General features: G+C 48.7%; 2 protein-coding genes across 4 annotated transcripts in view; one reads left to right on the top strand and one right to left on the bottom strand.

Annotated features, from left to right (window-relative positions):
- The window catches only part of TMIE (transmembrane inner ear), a 60,839-nt gene that overhangs the window by 42,710 nt on the left and 1,528 nt on the right, over positions 1–16,601 (bottom strand). The window lies entirely within an intron of this gene.
- ALS2CL (ALS2 C-terminal like) overlaps positions 11,517–16,601 on the top strand; it is a 76,212-nt gene continuing 71,127 nt past the window's right edge. The window contains exon 1 of one of the 3 annotated variants that reach the window (XM_043541704.1): positions 11,517–11,564. The gene's annotated coding sequence lies outside the window, so the exon portion shown is untranslated. Of the gene's footprint in view, positions 11,565–12,145; positions 12,277–16,601 lie in introns of those variants that run through there. The other 2 variants (XM_043541703.1, XM_043541700.1) reach the window with 2 other exon arrangements.

Raw genomic sequence — 16,601 nt, 5'->3', positions numbered from 1 at the left:
AAGCTTAGGGGGTCTTTCAGGCTGGTCCCCATATCTGTACCCTAGAGTTCAGAGTGGGGAAGGAACCTTGACAGTTCCCTACTCTGCCTGAGACTCTATGACCATTGGCAAGTGGCTTAGTCTCTCTGGCCCAGATCCTTAAAGTACGTAGGCTCCTAATTTTCATTGAAATCAGTGGAAGTTGAGACCCTAAATGCCTTGGAGGGTCGTTGTTCCTCCGTTCCCCCTCTGTTCAGTGGGGGAACCAGTGCTGCCCTACTTCACTGGGATGTTGGGAGGATACATATGGTAAGGATTGTGAGGTGCTCAGGTTGTACAGCAGTGTGTGTGTGTGCAGGGTGCGGGGGATAGAAATGCTTTACAGTGCCTGGGAAGTGGCACAGGCAATAAAAAACCCTGGTACCACCCCTCCCCTGCTCATGGGAGCCCAGGTGGTCCAAGACTGAACGCGCCCGGTGCTGCAGATCAGGTTCTAAAGCTGTCGGTGGGGGCCAGTCACCCTCACAGCAGAGGGTGCTGTCGCTGGGACTGAAGTGCATTGGCAGAGCGGTGGAAGGGAATATGGGTCTTAGCTGCGAGAAAACGAATCTGCCTCCCATTTCCCAGCCTAAGAAATCACCCAGCATCCTTGCCTAGCCTTCCTTACACCTCACTGGCGGCTCTTGAAGTACTGGGAGCAGCTGGTGCAGCCCCCCCCCGACCCCCGTGGGTAGAAATCTACGTGGCAAGCAATCATAGCCGCCTTAATTAATTCAGACAACAGCGGAGGTGCCCTGGAGTGGGCTGGCAGCCAGCGTTATTGTACCACAGCTGAGCGAGAGGTTGCCATGCTGGCGAAAGGCACCAGGTGACCAGCCCTGGAGACCGAAAGGTCCCTGATCCACAGCGCAGATCTGGCCTGCACGGCAGCGGTGCAAGCTGCTCTCCCCCGGTGCACATGCACTGGCCCGGTCTGGAGGAAGAACATCTAGAGAAGGTTTCAGTCTGCGTGGCCCATGCAGCGACTGCCAATTGGGGTGAGTTTTTGGTGATGGGGACTGAACAGAAACCCTGTGTCACGGGCTGCCGGCTGATTATGGTGGCGTAAGTAGCTTAAATGTCCTTGTTTTCTCTGTATCTAACCAAAAGCTGATGGCCCCCATCTGCCATAACTTATGCTACTTTGGCCCATGGGGCCCTTGTTCCCACTACTACCTCTGCCACCCTCAGGGACAATTTTCTCTTGTAGCTCTCAAAAGCCCTGTAGAAAGGAGGGTCAGGTTCATTATCCCCATGTTACAGACGGGGAAACTAAGGCACAGAGGAGGAACATGACTTGCCCAAGGTCACCCAGCAGGGAAGTAGCACAGGCAAGAATGGAAGGCAAGTCTCCTGACACCTAGGCCTGTGTCTTTGACACTGGCCCGCGTTGCTTCCAACAGGTAACCATCCCACCCCTCCCCCTAGACCTGGTGAAGCTCTCACCCCCGTGTCCAATGGGGTCAGACATACGTATGTGAGGACTGGATGTGGGTGGGAAGGAGGGGTGGGGGGACGGATGCGTCCTCCCCTTCACCAGTCCCTTATAGCTCCTCTGCACACAGATACCTACCCCTCAGGGGAAGTGCAAGACGGGACCCTATAGCGAGCATTGAGGCAGATCCCTGCAGAGCTACATTTGGAGGAGGAGGGGCTGAATCTCAGCATCTCCATCCCCTCACGTGGGTTTTACGTGAGTACAGGGCAATGGGCACCCTTGTTCCTGTGAAGGAGCCAGCACCCCCTCCCCTGCTCATGCGCCCGCAGGTTTGTGTCCACACTCGCTCTCACGACGAGGAGGAGCCTGGACAGCGCCAACTGCAGATCAGATTATCAGCCACTCCCTCCACTGCCCGGCCTCCCACTGGCTTCTTAAACTGTCAAGGACGGGGAAGGAGGGCCACTTTGCGACATAAGGAGCTTGGGGGACGTGCATTTCAGAGGACATCTCATATGATGCATAGATTACGCACTTCACGTAACAAGTCCAATGTTGGCTGAGGTGGCTCATTTACTCCTAAATAAGTAGAGATTCCGGATTTTATGGGTTTACACTACGCAATTTTTACTCACAAATTTTGCTGCACAATTTTAAGATACGGACAAGGAGGCAAGTGGATAAGACCTCCCCAGCCCTAGCAATAACTGTGGGGCCCTCAGGTAGCATGTGGTCCTGTATGGAGCAATGCGGAATTTATGGTTTCCCGCTTCACCTGGGTCACTCCTTTTCATTAACCACCCCCACCCATCTCAGGTCAGACGAAATGACCATAATGGTCCCTTCTGCCCATGAATTGTATTAATCTAACATTCCATTTATGAGGCCATTTCCTTTGGTTTGTAGACTTGAGAGAGCAAAGTAGCAAATCTGGCCGTATAGTGAACAAAACCCTTGTTGCAAACTTAATTATGGAGCAGCTGCTGCCTCTTTGTTTTGAGTCTATTTCTTTGGTGGATCACTGATGATAAGTCTGATGGAAGAAATGTGCTTTAAGGATTGTCCATCTCTTGATTACTTCAGATCAAGACTGGATTCCTTTCCTTGGAAGATATTCTTTAGTCAAATACAAGTTATTGGGATTAAAACAGGCATAACCAGATGAAATTCTCTGGCCTCTCTAGCTAGGAGGTCAGACTTGAGCCGAAGTCCCCAAACTGTGGGGGGTGCCCCCCTAAAGGGGCATAGAGGAACATTTGGGGGTGTGTGGCATTTTCAAATATGTAATTTCAGTCACAACATAGAACACAAAGTGTACAGTGATCACTTTATTTTTTATTACAAATATTTGCACTGTAAAAAAACAAAAAATATTCTTCAATTCACCTCATACAAGCACTGTAGTGCAATCTTTTTATCATGAAAGTTGAACTTAAAAATGTAAAATTATATACAAAAAAAGAACTGCATTCAAAAATAAAACAATGTAAAACTTAAGAGCCTACAAGTCCACTCAGTCCTACTTCTTGGTCAGCCAATCACTCAGACAAACAAGGTTAGTTACAATTTGCGGGAGAAAATGCTGTCTGCTTTTTGTTTACAATGTCACCTGAAAGTGAGAAGAGGCGATCGCATGGCACTGTTGTAGCTGGCATGGCAATATATTTACGTCCCAGATGTGCTAAAGATTCATACATCCCTTCATGCTTCAACCACCATTCCAGAGGACATGCTTCCATGGTGATGATGGGTTCTGCTCGATAACGATCCAAAGCAGTGCCGACTGACGCATGTTTATTTTCATCATCTGAGTAAGATGCCACCAGCAGAAGGTCAATTTTCTTTTTTGGTGGTTTGGGTGTTGCTCTTTTAAGACTTCTAAAAGCATGCTCCACACCTCGTCCCTCTCAGCTTTTGGAAGGCCCTTCAGATTCTTAAACCTTGGGTCGAGTGATGTAGCTATTTTTAGAAATCTCACATCGATACCTTCTTTACGTTTTGTCAAATCTGCAGTGACATGTTTGGAAATCAAACAACATGTGCTGGGTCATCATCTGAGACTGCTATAACATGAGATATATGGCAGAATGCGGGTAAAACAGAGCAGGAGACATACAATTCTCCCCCCAAGGAGTACGGTCACAAATTTAATTGATGCATTATTTTTTTAACGAGCATCATCAGTATGGAAGCGTGTCCTCTGGAATGGTGGCCAAAGCATGGAAGGGGAATACAAATGTTTAGCATATCTGGCATGCAAATACCTTGCAATGCCAGCTACAAAAGTGCCATGTGAACGCCTGTTCTCACTTTCAGGTGACATTGTAAATAAGCAGGCAGTAGTATCTCTTGTCAATGTAAACAAACTTGTTTGTCTTAATGATTGGCAGAATAAGAAGTAGGACTGAGTGGACTTGTAGGCTCTAAAGTTTTACACTGTTTAGTTTTTGAGTTCAGTTATCTAACCAAAAAAATCTGCATTTGTAAATTACACTTTCAAGATAAAAGGATTGCACTACAGTATTTGTGTGAGGTGAATTGAAAAATATTATTTTTTGTTTATCATTTTTACAGTGCAAATATTTGTAATAAAAAATAATACAGTGAGCACTGTGCACTTTGTATTTTGTGTTGTAATTGAAATCAATATTGAAAATGTAGAAAAACATCCAAAAATATTTAATATATTTCAATTGGTGTTCTATTGTTACAAGTGCAATTAATCGCAATTAATTTTTTAAATCGCGATTAATTTTTTTGAGTTAATCGCGTGATTTAACTGCAATTAACTGACAGCGCTAATTACAACCCATCCTTGATGGGGACCATGTTCTGAAAGAAATCTTTCCTGGAGTCCCTCTTTGGGCTTTCAGACAACCCTCCGCCATCCTCAAGCTCATCATCATAAGCAAGATCCCCACAGAGCAGGACACACCAACTCAAAGTAGCACCAGACCCTCCCAGAACAACAGATGCAAAACCTGTAGACATATTTCCACTGCTACAAGGATCAACACTCCCCACAACCCACCTTTCAAGATCCAGGGGTCTGACACATACCTATCACAGCATGTGGTGTACACATCCGAAGCACTAACTGTCCCAATAACAATAGACAGACAATCCCTGCGCTTTTGAGTGAACTCACACAGAAAAATGATAAAAGATCATATCACCGGTGGGCAAACGCTTTTCACAAAGCAATCACTCTATATCTGAGCTCTCAGTCCCCACCCTCAGAGGAAATGTGCACAACACCTGTGAGCTTAAATTCATAACTTTACTAGACATTTTCTCTCTCACCAACAGAAGTTGGTCCAATAAAAGATATTCCCTCAGCCACATTGCCTTACTTAGGGCTGGTCTACACTAGGGAATTAGGCTGGTATCCCTACGTCGCTCAAGGGCATGAAAAATTCACACCCCTAACCCCCAGTGTAGGCAACATTAGGCTGAAGGAAGAATTCTTCCATTGTCCTAGCTACCTCCTTTCGGGGAGGCGGATTGCCTACACTGATGGGAAAATCCCTCCCATCGGCATAGACCGTGTCTTCACTGGCTGCACTGGCACAGTGTTTGAAGTGTAGACAAGCCCTTACAAACCCAGTAGGGGTTTCGGAGTCGTAAAATTATGAAAAAGGCCAGTAGAAGTTAGTAGCAACAAAAAAACCACAGGGCGATCATCGCTCAGCATAAAACAGAGCCCTATCAGTTACTCCCCTGCCAGAATTCAGGAGACGTAGGTTCAAGGCTCAACTTTGCCATAGATTCCCTATATAGCTTGGGGAATATCAGCTAGTGTCTCTGTGCCTCAGTTCTCCAGTTGCGAAATGAAGATAATAACACTTCCCTACTGCTTAGGTGTGCTGAGGGAGGAACTGCTAGGCCTGGCTAGGAAATGGTTTTCTCGTCCTGTGAAAATTTTCGGGATTCTGAAAATTTTTCCTATCTTGAATTGGAACCAAAAGTAAAAAAAATCTTGAAAATTTGTGCGAACCAAAAATCCAGGGAGGGAAATGGTTTGGGTCAGTCAGAATGTTTTGTTTTGATCATTTCCAAGCATCGTGGCTTGATTTTGACCATTTTCTTTACTCTAATTAGCTCGACTTTCAAAACATAAAAGTGATTTTGTACCAGAAAATCAGAATTTTGTCATTGTGAAAATGTCAAAAATGTTCCATTGCACCAATTTGGAAACTTTTTTCCAAAAGTTTTTGAGCTGAGAAATGCTTGAAAACTGACCTTTTCCAGGGAAAAGTTTCCATTTCACCCAACCAGTATTTTTGGACAAAAAAAAATCTTTCATGGAAAATTCCCAACCAGCTCCACACACATCAAAGACGGTGAGGCGCTCGGTTACTATGGTAATGGAGGCTGTATACGTACCTTACATAAATACCGGAGTCTCGATCCTCCTGAAGTAGGGCAATGTCTCTATGTTTGGGTTGCAAACACCAAAAGGGAATATTCATTTAAAAACAATCGCCTCCACTGAAAACTGATTTAAAATAAATTCTGGGAATGTAACTCAGCAACAAAGCAGCTGCCCTAGCACTCACTGGAAACTGGTTTAGTAGGAGATAACACTCTACTACTGCTAACAGAGTTGATCCTTTTACTCAGTCTATGCCTGCACTGAAAACCCTGCAGCTGCAGCGTGTCTGCAGTGTAGACACTCACTGCAGTGACGGGAGCGGCAGGGTCTCCTGTCTCTGTAGTTAAGCCACCTCCCTGAGTGCACGTCTACACTTAAATAGTGCAGCTGGGTCGGTCTAGCACTTTAATTAAGATGTTCTACGCCAAAGGTGCAGTTCATCCACCTCCCAGAGAGGTAGTAGCTATGTCAGTGGGAGAAACTCTCCTGCCAACATAGTGCTGTTTACATGGGGGGGTTGGTCGGTATAACTACATCACTGAGGGGTGTGGATTTTTCACACCCCAGAGTGATGTAGCTACACTGACATAAGTATTCAGTGCAGATCGGCCCTCAGGTTGATTAACTCTGCCCTGTGATGCAGCAAGTCATAGGTTCAAAACTTGCTGGGAACTTTGGGATGGTCGTTAAAGACACATTTTTGTTTAGGGCCAGATTTGAATTGGCAGCGTCCTTTAAATACAAGCCGAAGGGGCTTGGGAACTCTTAAGTGCACGATGTTTGACGCTCAGTCGTGCTCCTTCCTTCTCCATGCATGAAACTGCAGTTCTAACAGAGCTGCAACAGACACCAGAGAGGAGAACTCAGCTTGGAGCTGCTCTCAAATTACACCTCTCTTCGGGCGACAGATATTTCAGTCCATTCCTAATGAAGATGACCGATTCAGAGCAATTCCCATCACACTGGCATGCTTCCTTTCACGCAGGGTTCCATTAGACTCCATTTGGGGTGGATAGTATTTCTTTGTGTGACCTCTGACTCCTAGGTGTAGGCCTGAGATTTAACTCACCCCCTACTAAATCAGTCTCGGGTGAAACTTAAGGATTTCCACCACTAAAATTAAGAGGAAAAAATGCTCCAATGCTACTAAGGTGCCCCCACCTCAGGAATGCCCCTAACAAGAGATATAACACCAAGCGTTGTAAAGTAGAGACACCCAGGGGCTGGGAAGTTTAGGGAGGAAACAGAAAGCCCCCAAGAACTGGTGAAATAGATAAGCTAAGCTCTGACCAGTGAATTTACGCTGACCGTCTGCACAAACAAAGAAGGTCATAAATAAAAGACAATTTGGGCATGAGAGATAAAATGTAAAAAGAGTTGAGCAGGGAGGAGAAAACATAGGTGCCAGTGCGTGATTGGTTAAAGTTTGTTACCTGGCGGACTGAATAACGTGATAGGTTTAGTGAAGTTAAAGGAGGTAGCTAGTTTTACCTACATAATGTAACAAAAAAACAATGCTCTTTGGGAACCATCTCCGGACTGGAATTTAACATCAAGCTGCTGGAAGTTGGACCCCTCCGCAGGATCCTGATGTGCAGAGGCATTGCTGGAAACCTCCAGATGCGAGGATCCTGAGTGGCCATCGGGTGAATTTTGTCTGTATATAGGGAGTGGTGAGCATAAGAGGTTTACTTGGTATATATATTCTGTGTGTGTTGATAACAAATAGATGTTTAGAGCACAGCTGTGTACGGCTCCTTCACTGGGAAAAATTTCCGCAGACTCGTAGAGCCCAGAGCCCCATGGAAAGACAGGTACCTAAATTGACCAGGCCATGCCTTGAGCCTTCAGTAGGGTATAGGCAGGGTGCCCTAGATTTTTTGCGGGTAACATAGGCCACTCCTGTAACCACTAAACAATACTGTGTACAGAGCATCACAGCCCCTGCATATGCTGTGGGCATCATTTCTGTGTTTAAGAAAAAAGGTTATCAGTAACTTCGGGTATGTCTACACAGCAAAATCAAAATTAAAAAACTGGAGCAGCAAGTGTCAGAGCCCAGATCAACTGACTTGGGCTTGTATGGCTCATGTAACCGGGCTAAAAATAGCAATGTAGACATTCCGGCTCGGCCTGGAACCTGTCTCTGAGACCTTCTCCCCTGCTGGGTTTCAGAGTCCAGGCTCCAGCCCGAGCCCAAACGTCTACACTGCTATTTTTAGCCCCAGAGTGTGAGCCCTGTGAGTCCAAGTCAGTTGACCCGGGCTCTCAGACTCCATATCACGGGGTGTTTAAGGGTTGGGTTTTTTTGTTCGGTTTTGTTGCTGTTACGATGTACCCTGAGGGTCCAATTCTATGCTGCACCTCTAGGGGGCGCAGCAGGGAAGGTGGTGCACAGGGGACAGGGCAAAGTCTGGAACGGCCTCAGGTGTAAGTTACAGCAGCCTCTCTCGGGCTGAAGTAGAAACTAGACTCCCCATAGCATCATGGGTTATGGGCCTGTCCCAATCCACCCCCTTCCCTCCCTCTATGCAGGGTCTTGGAGGGGCAGGGAAGGGGAAACATAGTGACCTTACAGTCCCCCAGCCCCTTGTGGAGGCCTTTACGGCTCCTATAAGCTGCAGGAGTTGAGGGGCAGAACCTATCCCTCAGGATTTGGAGTGGAACCTCAATTAGCCTCTAATGATCTGGACTCTAAAGTGCTTACCAGCATCTAGAGCATTAAATCACTTACAAGCCGTTCACATTTTACGTCAGAACTATTTGACACTGCTCCTTCTAAGTAAAAAACAAACAAAAGAAATACGCTTGTTAATTTCTGATTCATCAGAAACAGACAAAAGGCAGGGTGGAGAGATCATATTCACCCAAATGGAAAAGGAGATAGCTGGGAGGGACAGAAGCTTTATTTACAGCATTATACAATGGAGCAGAAAGAAAACTTAAAAGGCACCACTCCTCAATATCCTCTTAAAATATCTCACGTAATTAGCCCGGATGGATGCTGATGCTTTGCTTACAACTCGCCTGTTTTGGAGAGCAAATAACTTTTGTTACTAATTGCATGGGATTAGGCATATCTAAAGGTCACAGGCTGTTCTGGGAGACTGGGCTTTAAAACACACACACACGTAGCAGGAGGGCAACGGGCAGACCAAACAAACTCCAAGCAACCGGACTTCTGCAGAGACCTATGAGGCTCCGTATGGGTACGGGGGATCCACCAGCCTGGGGTGATTGCAGGATGAGGTCCAAAGCGTTCAGTGGGTTTCAGTGACTTTATGGGTAGCCCCCCAGAATGACTGAGGAGACGAAAGACCGGAGAGAACAGTGTTCTTCTCACACAGCCCCTACATTGTCCTCCACCGCCTTCTGCATGTGTAACCCACTAGTCACTGTGTGTTATGCGTTGATCCACAGAGCACATGAGTCTGGTACAGACCCAGCATTCTAGCATGAACTGTGGAGACTCCTGCTCTCTGTGCTGGAGGGCCCTGGTAGTGCCATTGTGCTTAGACTGGCTCGAAGATGGGTTAAAAGGGACCTCCTGGGTCACTGAGTCTGGTCCCTGCCATCCCAGGCAGCCCTGTCCTATCATCCTGTTCATAAACTTACTATGAGCATATTGGCTGTTTGGAACAGGGGGAGGTGATTTCTCCAAAGTGGTTCCATCATGAAATCTATTGATGTCTCAGTGCAAGTTTATTTCAAAACCAGGGTTGAGTCCAGACTACGCTCCCAAATTGGAGCACCGTCTGAGACTAGAGGGCATCCAAACCCCACTCTGGAGCCAAAATTTAAAAATATTACCTTGCATCTATGTAGCTGCTTCCCCCTTGCTGTCATCATAACCAACCAATATACTGTGAGAGTCTTACACTAATGCCAAAAGCCCCCCACTGAGATCAGGGCCCCATTTAGGGTGACCAGATGTCCCAATTTTATAGGGAGAGTCCCGATATTTGGGGCTTTTTTTTTTATATATGGGCTTCTATTACCCCCCACCCCCTGTCCTGGTTTTTCACACTTGCTGTCTGGTCACCCTAACCCCATTGTGCCAGTGCTGTAATACACAAAGTAAGAGACAGTCCCTTCCCCAAAGGCCTCACAACCTACACAGAGAAGGAAGACAAAAAGTGCAAGAAAAGAAGTATTATGCCCAGTTTGTCGATAAGGAAACTGAGGCCCAGAGAGATCAAGTAACTTGTCCAAGATCACACAGGAAGTTTTTAGCAGTGCCAGGACTGAACATAGTCTTCCTCCTTCCCAATCCAGAGCCAAATAATTTGAATCATCTGAAATCCAGACTGTCAGGCCTTGGCCCCATCTCTAATTTTAAAAATCAAAAGGAAAACCCTACCTTGAAAAACTCACATGGCTAAGGAATAACCTTTTCCCTGTTCTCTGGTACTCTCCAGGCTTGCCAATGAATCTAGCTTACAAGCTTTAATGGAGGTGAGCTCTAATGAGAGATGCTCACCTGGCTCTAGCAACCTTAAGCCTTATCCTGTAAGGTTATACAGCCTTAGGTCCATGTTAACCTGAAAAAGAGCCCCAGGTGTGGAGAATCTCTCTTGAGAACTGAAGGGTCTCACTATCGCACAGGATCAGGACCAGAGACTGCGAGTGTCAAGTGGAACTTTAGCTCGTTGGACCTCACACCCATTAAAGACCCTTCCTGACTATTGTAAAATAGCCAAGACTAACGAGCCAATGAGATGACCTCTCAGTTTACTGACTGTAATAATAAATTAAATGGATCTCAATATCATGCAACGCAGAGTCCCCTGCCCCCTGGAAAGGGCCGTCTTTGCGGATGGAGTGAAGTGTTGTGCAGGGATCCTTACTCTCACTGTTATTTTGTTCATAACAAGCTGCTGCTTGCTACATGACAGACCTCCAGTCTAGACAATGGTTAGCATAAGAAGACCCAAGAATGATATACTGCTGAAGTACACAGAGAGGCTTCATTTGTGAAAGTTATCAAGCGATCTCCTGCGGTCTTCATAAAATGGACATCCATGGAAACACCCCCCAACACACTTTTGGGAGGGCTCCAGCACCCCTGGTTTGATGCTAAAACCCAGGCTGCAGGGAGGTGCCTTGTTCTTCTTGCAATCTATAGCTGGGAACCCCTGGACTCAGGTGACTTGGGCACCTAAGCTGCTTCTTGCGAGAATGAGTTAGGCTCCTGCTGGGGCCAGGGGATGGGCAAAGAAAGAACAGAGGCCCAAGCTCAGGAGTAGTCAATAGGCAGACTGTAGGCCAAATCTGAACCGCCAGATGCTTTTGAGTCGACCCTGAAATCTTTGTATTTACTTATTATCATTACTGGAGTTGTCTTTTTTTCCTCTGGGATCTGCACCAAAAAATGTGGCCCTTTACAAAAAATAATTGACTAGCTGTTCCCTAGTTTTTAACCATTAGCCTTGTGGTTAGAAGAGCTAGTTAGTCTGTAGAAGACCCTGGTTCAATTCCCCGCTACCTGCTGAGGAGACAGAATTTGGACACAGAACCCCATGTCTTAGGTGAACACTTTGGGATACTCTGAGGTGGGGCTTTATCAGTTTTTCCTGTTGAAGCCAGGCCACTTCAATTAAATAATTAAATATTAATTGGGCCAGACACAGCATGAGACTCACTCTGCAATCGGTGGTTACAGCACTGTGCTGAGAGGTAGGGGGATCCCTGGTCAAATCTTTCCTCTTTCCCTTTTGAGGAAGACAGGCAGAGGTATGTTCATCTTTCCTGGTTTGTGCTGGTGTTTAGTGGTGAGACAGGCAGCAGGGTGCATGGGCCGGGGCAGAAACTTAAACTGTGGGGGACCTTTTACAGCAAAGATTTAGCTGCCCAGTGAGTTTAAGCTTCCAGAGGATTAGGCAGCAGCTGAGCATGGGTTTTCTGGATTGCAGGGGTGCCTAAAACTGAGGTGTAGGTGCCTAAATCCCTTTGTAGATCTGGCTTTAAGAGCCTAATAAATAAAGAGTAAAAAGGGTAGAATTCAACTCCGGGTGTGTTTTTGAATTTGCAAGAGTTCACACCAAGAATGCTAGAACACTCCTCAAACAACACAACATAGACACTTAAAGAAAGGTTGAACTGACTAAACCACATACTGAATGCTAAACACCTGGTGAACCTTCTAGCCCTCTAACACCTCCACCCAATCCAGGCCTTTTTAAGGAGGTCTTTCTTGATGCTTCTCTTCATTAGGATTGAGTTAAACCTGCTGTTCAAACTCTTCAAGCCAACCATTGGTTTGATGGCTCCAAACTCCGCCCTAAAATGGGGAGTGAGGGGAGCATCAATAAAGGGTGGGGGGGAGCTGAGGAGTCTGTTTCTCAGGCCAGTTCCTGTTTTCATTTGCCTGCTTTGCCTCTTCAAAGTGTAAGGACGTAGGCCCAGAGAACGAGACAGAAAGGTTTTAGCAGAAGACAAAGTCCAGGTAAAAAGAATAAGGGGGTGGAAAAAGCCCTGGGAGGGGAATAAAAAGGTCACTGTGCAAATCAGTGATGCAACAGCAAGATAATCTGGGCGGGATCAGGGAAACACACTGATTGATCCCTTAGGCATTTGAGTAGGCTAAGTTTGTAGCAGCAAGAGGGTCAGGTAAGGACAGAGACTTCTCTATACTTATTTGAAGCAAAGCTTTATGATTCTCCTGTCCTACTAATCGCTATAAAGTTTTCATAGTCTAGCTGTGGGTGGTCCTAAAACACAAAGGGGATGATGATACTCCGTCCTGGGCTAGATGTTAATGCCGACGTCTGAGAGGAGACTCGGACCCCTGAGGTGGTTCTAGGAAGTGATGTAAGGCATGCCTGCCCTGCCGTGCCCCACGCCGCCGGGGTCTCTGCAGTGGTCTCAGCCTCTCTTGCCTGGTAGGCAAAGCACCATGGCGCAGGCTGTTACCAGCTTGCCCCTTGTAAGTTGCATACCGCTGGAGTTCACAGCTGATCGCCACTGGGAGGATGCCAGTAGATGAGGGGGATGGAGAAATGATGCAGACTAACGGGCCATTGATACAAAGCGGTTTTAAATGGGTGCCATGGAATGGAAGCTGAGTCACTGTCGCTATAATAAATTTGGTAGTCTCCAAGGTGCCACAAGTACTCCTTGTTCTTTTTGTAGCTATACTAGCTGGTCTCCTGGCTGTAGGAAAGTATCTGTATGATACCGACAATCCTTTAGGCTTTGTCTACACCACACGGCTTTTAGTGACACGGACGTGTTGCTAAAAGCCGGGCAGTGTAGCCGCTGTTAGTCCGCACTTTTGCTGACAAAATACTTCCACCCCCAACGAGCGGCGTTCGTGTTATCGACAGGAGAGGGCTCCTGCTGACGACGTGCTGTTCACACTGACACTTGCAGTGACAAAACTTTTGTCTTTCGGGGGTTGGCGGGGGATAAAAGTTTTGTGGCTCCATTGCCAGTGTAGACATAGCCTAGATCTCTGCTTACTTTCTTTCTGGATCCCTGTCTTGTGTTCTGGAAGATGGCCCTTCCATCAAGCTGGGGTATCCATCTGTCCCCCGTTGTAATAGTATCAGAGTGATTCACAACCATTAATGTATTTATCCTCACAACATCCCTGGGAGGCTGGGCAGTGCTATTATCCCTATGTATGGAGTACAGAGGCTAAGTGACTTGCCTAAGGCATATAGGGAGTCAACAGAAGTGTAGGGACTTAAACCTAGGTCTCCAAAGCCCCAGGAAGGCTCACTAACCACTAGACCATCCTTCTGCTTTCCATAAGGGCAGAGGCGGCAGGTTTGTATAATTTTTGGTGGTGCCCAGAACGGGTCCAAGTCCCGCGTGGGCCTCCCCAACACCTGCCTAAGGCTCTGGGAGGGAGTTTGGGTCTGGGAGGCAGTTTGGGTGTGAGACGGGTGTGAGCTTTGGGACGGAGTTTGGGTGCTAGGTGCAGGCTCTGGGCTGGGGCAGGGGGTTGGGATGCAGGAGGGGGTTTGGGGTGCAGGCTCAGAGTTTGGGTGCAGTAGGGGTGCAGGCTCTGGGAGAGAGTTTGGGTGTTGGGTGCGGGCTCTGGGCTGGAATGGGGCTGGGATGCAGGAGGGGTTTGGGGTGCTGGGTGTGGAGTCTGCGGGGGTTGGGTGCAGGCTCTGGACTGGGACAGAGGGTTGGGGTGCAGGAGGGGCTGTGGGGCTAGGTCGGGGATGAGGAGTTTGGGGTGCAGCAGGCAGGCTGCCCCGGGGCTTGGGTCCAGAGAGGAGCACTCCTCCCAGCCCTCTCCCCACTGGCAGCAGCAAACTGGGGGGGAGGGGGGCACCTCCCCCCCCCCAGACAATACTCACCCAAGCCCCTCCTGCCCCCCCCCTCCCCCCCGGCTGCTGCTCAGGAGGTCCAGCCAGCATAAGCCACCCCACCCCTGGAGACGACTCGGTGTCACCAGCCGGGGCGGGGTGGCGGGGGCATGCACCTACTCTCTCGGCAGGCAAAGCAGCTGCCTCCGCCTGCCCCTGCTCCACGCCCTGGTAGCCGCCGGCCGCAGCAGCGGCCAGGGAGGGAACCCAGTGCGGAGCTGCAGGGGGGCAGCCGCCCGCTGCCTAGGCCAGGGCCGCTCGGGGGAGACGCATGGGGGCAGCCGGTGGGGCTGGGGCAGAAACCTGGCCCCAAACATTGGCGGAGCCAATTGCTGGAGCCTGCGTGTAACCCACACACCTCCTGGGTGTGGTGTTCTCCGCGAGAGCACTCAGGCCTTAGCTAACAACCAGCTGGCGTTTCACTTCTGCCGTAGAGGCTCCTGCACTAAGCTCCAGAGGTCCCTGGTTCGATCCCGCCCGCCGACGACCGGGGTCTGTCGGCGTTCCACGGGCCCATACAACTCGCCGCCTCTGCATAAGGGGCTCTCTTGAGCTCAGTGCAATGTTTCGCTGCTTAATCCTTTTAATCTTTGCAGTGTTCGTTAGCACAGCTCGGCTTAACATGAATTAAAGGTGCCGGGCCTCTAATTTCTGGACCGCACAGTTAAGGCCCAGCGAGTCATTTGAGGTAACAGCACTTCGCGGGTGAAATGTTTTAGAACAGCCCGTAATTACGCTGCCTTTACAAATGGAGACTGAGACTAAGGCCCGTGGGCGGCGGGTATAATAGGCCGGGGAGGCTTGGCCGCGGGACCCCCGGTTGCGGGGTTGGCGGCAAAGATTTTGCTTTATTGTGCCCCATGCAGGTTCCAGGGAGGCCGAGGCACATACCACCTCCTCAGCCGCCCCGGAACCTGCATGGGGCATATCAAAAGTGTCTGCGAACAGGCGCTTTCCCCTGGGCGGGCTGGGGGAGGGGAGGCATGGCACCTGTTTGGCTGTTTTGGGAGGGAGGGAGGGACTGTCTTGGGGCTCCGGCCGTGTGGAGGGCGTGGGCGGAAGGGAAAGAGCTGGGGGCTAGCCTCCCCAAAGGGGGGGCTTCACCCGCCGCTCACGCTAAGGCCAACAGCTAAAAGGTGCTCACTGCACTTGGGTGCTTTGCCTTCTGGGTGCCCGACTTGCAGGGTTTTAAGAACCCAGCACCCGCGAAGGAGGTCGCGCTTTCAGAAGATGCTCTTCTCGAGGCACCGTCAGCGGCCAGATTTTGCCGGGGGGCTCGGCCTGTTGCTTGCTGAGGCCTCTGAACATCTGGCCACCCGTGTTGCCATGAGACGAGCTGGCTGGAGTCTGACAGTTCAGTCTTGGGGCAAATTTCAAGGTTTCAAAATGTGTCTTTGCTCTACACGGACACGAAGACAAAACCTTTAGGAATCGGCGTGGCCAGAAATGGCTGGCTTTTGGATTAGAGATGTCTGGCTTTTAGTTGGGGGGTCTGTATGGGGGAGTGACCTGGAAGCATTAAAACCTTCCCTTTGAAATGGATGCATCTCTGTGAAACGTTTCCACTTTGAGTGCGGAGCACTCTGGAGAGTCGGACCCTCGTGGCCTGATGTTCAGATGGGGCGGCTGTTCCCATTGGCTTCAATGGAGGCTGCAGGTGCAATAGCCCTAGGCATGTCCAGCTTGACATGTGAAGTTAGTGGACCCATTTGAATACACCAATCTAAGTGACTTGACGAAGGGCAAGTAGTGAGTCAGTGGCAAAGCTCAGGTCACCACCTGAGAATAGGGTGACCAAATGTCCCGATTTTATAGGGACAATCCTGCTTTTTGGGGGCTTTTTCTTATATAGACACCTATTCCCCCACCCCCTGTCCCGGTTTTTCACACTTGCTATCTGGTCACCCTACCTGGGAGTCCCTATTGTGACCTGAAGCTCAAACCACCCGTCACCTAGTGGCTAACTACTAAAACCTGCAGCCCACAGGCTGTGACTTTCCCAGCCAAGGTGACGTGGAGGATAGAAACACAGACTAATTACTGGCTCCCATGTCATGCCGATACAGCACTCTGGTTTCTCTTCCCTCTTCTGTGCTGGTGTTGCTAATCTCCCCGCAGTGAGATGTGTAACCCACTGGTCAATGTGTCCCTCTGCGACCGCCCCACCGAGGTTAGTGTTACAGCCCCCCTAGCATGGAGCCTGGTTCTTGTGGCTCAAGCCTTATCGCTTTGGAGGTCCCTGGTGTGTTAGTCACTGTGGAGGTGGTAGCATATCCCCTGACCCACTGGGGAAACTGGCTTGCTCTGCATGCCAGCATCCCTTGAGAATGGGAAGCAGTAGGCACAGACTGATGCCTTCCAGATCTTAGTCTGGGCAGAGGTGACTGGGAACATCTGGGCTAGATACAGTTATTATGACAGTAGTTTTTTGCTTGTCCTTTAGTGCAGT

The sequence above is a fragment of the Chelonia mydas genome, chromosome 2 (assembly GCF_015237465.2).
Source record: "Chelonia mydas isolate rCheMyd1 chromosome 2, rCheMyd1.pri.v2, whole genome shotgun sequence".
Classification (NCBI taxonomy): Eukaryota; Metazoa; Chordata; order Testudines; family Cheloniidae; genus Chelonia; species Chelonia mydas.
This window is presented reverse-complemented; position numbering and strand designations above follow the sequence as displayed.